Below are 4,804 nucleotides of genomic sequence, written 5' to 3' on the forward strand. Positions count from 1 at the left end.
CACATACACAAAATATTGCAGTCTGCCCACCCAAGGGATGGTTCATAGAATGTAAATCAGGAGCCTATACCTGTCTCCCTCCTCAATGGACAAGATTATGTTCACTGGTCCTCCTAGTCCCAGCCCTAACAATAAATTCCCAAGATGCTATAAAACTCTTATCTTAGCCTCAAGGTATCCAACTCACTTAAAAAGTAAGAGCCACTCACATTCTAGTCCTCATCGGAGTGAATATTCTTGCAGTCCTGGGTGTAGGTTTTGGGGCAGGGGGACTGGCTAGAGGTATTCGAGCCAAAGATCTCTGTCAGCAGCTCTCTGTTGAGCTCCACCACAGAATAGATGAGATTACACCCGCCATTCACCTTCTTCAAAACCAAATTAATAGTGTCACAGCAGTCTCCCTTCAAAATCGCCATGTCCTTGACATTCTGACAGCTGAAAAAGGGGGCGCCTGCGCTATGCTGGGAGAAGAATGCTGTTACTTTGTAAATGAATTAGGGAATCGTGATGGGCAAGGTAGAGAGCCTTCGCAATTGGTTGGAGCGCAAATGCTCCGAACAAATATATCAGCAATCTTCCTCCTCACCATGGTCCTAGTGGGGTGACATTTTCGGATCATGGGCCCCATTTCTACTTCCCCTCCTCAGCCCATTCATCACACTGATAACATGTTTACTCATAACACCTTGTCTTTTCAAACTTTTCACAAGGTTCCTTCAATCTCAGATGTGAGCCTTCCCTAATGAAGAACTTCTAGTCTTGGCTAAAACACCCGGCACTAACTTCTACATGGGCGTGAACCATCATCCTGTCAACATTTTTTACCCTCAAGATGATGCCCCCGTTCAGCAGGAGGCAGTCTAAGAGACTCAATGTCCCTTTTCATAACAACCAGAAGATAGGAATAATAGGTTTGGGCCCTAGTGTAAATTACTAAAATCATTGTGGTGGTCATCTAATATGGCCAATGCCCTTAAAACAAAGGCCTATGTTCCCAGGACCACCTCCCCCTTCTTCTCCAACTTAGCCCAGGACATAATTTACTTTCACCTTTCCTGCTACTTCAGGGACGAGCCCCAGTCAGCCCCCTCAGGGATATCTAAACATCCTCTCCGAATTCCACCTCTGGCAAAAGGCCATAAAAGCCTCAGTCTCCCTTTGTCTAGTCCAGAGAATTCCTTGACCTCCCGGAATTTTCTTCATGTCCTCAAAGAAAATAGAGCCCCTAAACAGAGCCCCTTTCCCTTTTTCCTTCTGCCTGTTTCTCTGCTGCTCCATTCACCTGAAAAACACCTATCAAGATCCAGGTCTGAGACCCCAGTTCCTTCAAAGTTGGGAGAGTGTAGACTTTAGGTGGAGGATTCAGAGGTTGGTACCTGGGACTCCAGAATCAGCCTCTCTGGGCCCCCCAGAAGGTCTCACAGCAGCCAGATGTGGCCTTGCCCCAGTTCTGAGCCCCAGCACTGCGGGGCCCCTGGGGACTCGGGGTCGGATAAGCAGCCTCTTCCACCACAGCCCTGGGCCCTGTGGCCACTTCCTCTGCTATTGGCTCTGCAATGCCTGTTCTCTCAGTGACTTCAGCCTACCAGCATGGCTTAGCCAGCTCTCTCTATTAAATTCTCTCTAATGAATGACCTATTTTGGATTCCATTTTCCTGGCTAGACTGTGATTGTACATTGGTTATCTAACAATTCCAATCTACCGCCATCAAAAGGAGATATAAATTATACCATGCACAAGAGCCAACTGTTTATGGAGAGAATGATGAAGCATTGGCTTGTGTCATCAGAACAGGGCTTTGCCTAGGACAGGGAGATTAGCACTGTATGGAAGGCACTTGCCTTCTGCTTGGCTCTGAACCCAGAGTGGCTGAGTCCCCATGGATCTGACTGCTGCGGTACCTTCTGATGCTGGGGCATCATAGGAGGGTTGGAGTCAGGGGAGGAGATGCGGAAACTGATGCTGGCCCCAAAGCAAAGAAGAGGACAGATGGTCTGAAGGATGGTGACCAGTGAATGTGGGTGTCAGCTTTTCTAGGTCTAGTCAGAGTAGGGAAGAGATAGCAGTTACCCCGAGTCAGTCTCTGTTTCTTGTCTCTCTCTCTCTCTCTCTCTCTCTCTCTCTCTCTCTCTCTCTCTCTCTTCCTGAGACAGAGTCTGATTATGTAGTTCAGGTTGGCTTCACATTTGGATCATCCTGCCTCAGCCTCCTGTATGCAGGGACTCCAGGTCTGAATCACCACACCTAGCTTCTGAGTCCCTTTTCATCTCATGGGATTGCGTGTGCTTTCAAGAGACACAGACGATTCCTAACTTTAACTTGCTGAACACTGGTTTTGCATTTCATCTCCATTTTCCTGTTTGTCTTCTTTCCCATGATAACTCCTTTGCAGATTATGAGAAGTGGGTCAGACAGAATTTTTTCTTTATTTCTCATTGCAAGCAAAGGTAGCCACATCCATGCTGCTGCCAGACAGAACGGGTGTCCTTTGCTTCCTCTGCTGTTTCAGCACAGCAGTGTGGTCCTTTCATTCTACTTTCTCTAACTGTTCTTCTCTTTCTCCTCCTTGTCTTTCTTCTTCTCCTCCTCTTCCTTCCCTCCCCTTTCTCTTTTTGCTTTTCTTTTTCTTTCTTTTTTTGTGGCACCAGGGATTGAACTCAGGCCCTTGTGCTTGCCAGGCAAGCGCTTATTCTACTGAGCCATCTCCCTGGCCCGTTTTCATTTTTAAGGAGTCTCATTGTGCAGTTCAAGATGGTATTGAACTCAGTGTGTATCCCTGGTGACCCCAAACTTGGGATCCTTCTGCCTCAGCCTCCTGAGTGCCAGGATCCAGGCATGCCTCACCATGTCTGGTTTCTAAAGTACTTAACAGGTTTCTTTTTATACATTCCACCTTTGTGGTTAGAAGTTGCTTAAGTCTCACCATTTTCAGAGCATTTGGAAATGAACCTAGAACTTCACCATGACTTAATCAGAGCTGTCAGGACATGTCTACCTCTAGTCTGCACCCAGCTCTGAGTGCAAGTTCAGGGAAGCTGCTGCCACCCACACTGCCATAGTCTTCAGACGGATCTGGATGCCATGCTGGGCTCTGTTGCGTTTGCATGCTGCCATACTGTAGCACACACGGTGATATACGGAGACGCTGTGCAAGGGGGGATTGAAAAATGTGCTTCAATTAAAAATTACACTAAAAGGCACATCACCCTCTCTTCGGGCACACTTTTTCCATTGTCTCCTAAGCAGTTCTGGAGTTCTCTTTCATGAGTGTGTTTGCAAGGTGTGATTAAAAAAGCTGGTGGATGCTGCTGCCAAGTGCCACCCAGAGGAAGGCAGGCTGGAGGACATCACACTGTCCTCGTCCACCTTCTTCCCAGATCATGGTACTGGGCGACTTCTGGCTCATCCCTAAAATCAAAATGACCACAAAACGTAAACATTTCAGGGCATGCAGAAGCCACAACCACACTAAAGACACTCACAAAAGAGGACTTCCAGAGCTGCTTCAGATAGTGGCAAGAAGGACGGACTAACAAGTGTGTTTGAAGTGAGGCGGACAGGGTCCTGAGTTCAATCCCCGGTACCGGGGAGGGGTGGGGGGAAGCATTTTGACAGGTATTAATGGCAATGTTGCTTTACTCTGATGCATTTAAGAAAAATTTACACATACATTGTATGTTTTGATGACAATGCATGGATGATTTTTAAAACAAATGCTGCTGTGTGTGTTATACCAGCTCCAACTGACAGAGGCACTAAAGCCCAAGATTGTGCTAGCTGAATGTCAGAGATGAAGGTCTTTTCTAGTGTCTCTGTTCTTTCTGCCGTTGGGCGCTTCTTTTCTAGAGGTCCCAAGCGAGGCAGTGACAGGCCTTTGGCTGCCAGTTTCTCCATATGAAGAATGAAGAATAATCCACATCTTCAGCTCCCAGAGTGGGGTTGAGGGTCAAGTGGAGTCCAAGTCACAATGAGGTCCACGGGGCAGGTCACTGTCCCCACAGGAGCTGTTGGGACAGCCTTGTGGGCCAGAGGGCCAGGGACCCTTGCAGGGTGGTGGGGATTCCACACCAGGGTAGGATCTGACCTGCCTGCACTGCCCCAGGGAAAGCAGATGGTTTGGGGAAATCCAATTTTAGAGGAAAGTAATCAAATTAATTTTCCAGGGGCCTGGTGGCCAAGACTTGAGTGGAGACAATTACATTAGCTGCTGGGGCCTCAACAGGCCAGCAGGAAGACAGGGTGGGTCGGGCAGGAAGTAGCTCAGTCACTATCCCTGGGTGGGCTCAAGTCATAGCTGAGGGAGGGGCAAGAGAGGACTTAGCACAGCGAAGCCCTTAGACTCCCCATGATCCCTGGTGGGGACCCGTGGCCTGCAGCTGACTCTACCTGAGGCCTCATGTTTCTCAGATGCTCTCTGCAACTTGCATAAAACCAGTGGCTGATCACGTATTTCCATAACTGGAACAATAGGTAGCTCTAAATATTCAAGTGGAGAAGGGATGCAGGGCCACAGCAGTAACACGACGCAGGGGTGTTAACGTGTAATAAAATGCATCTCACATAAGAGTTTACTTTTTTCTTTTTTTAAAAAGATACAATCTAAGACACTAAGCTTTTCAGGCCAGGCTGAAATTTGCAAACCTCCCACCTTGGCCTCTCACTGTGCTGCTAATAGAGGCATTCGCCACCACACCTAGCTTCACCCTTCAGCGGCCCCAAGGATACTGGCACAGCTGCCAACCATCACCGCTAGCCGTTTCTTTTTTTTTTTTTAATTATTTATTTTTTTATTTATTACATTTA

The sequence above is a fragment of the Octodon degus genome, unplaced genomic scaffold (assembly GCF_000260255.1).
Source record: "Octodon degus isolate 3935 unplaced genomic scaffold, OctDeg1.0 scaffold00178, whole genome shotgun sequence".
NCBI classification, from domain to species: domain Eukaryota; kingdom Metazoa; phylum Chordata; class Mammalia; order Rodentia; family Octodontidae; genus Octodon; species Octodon degus.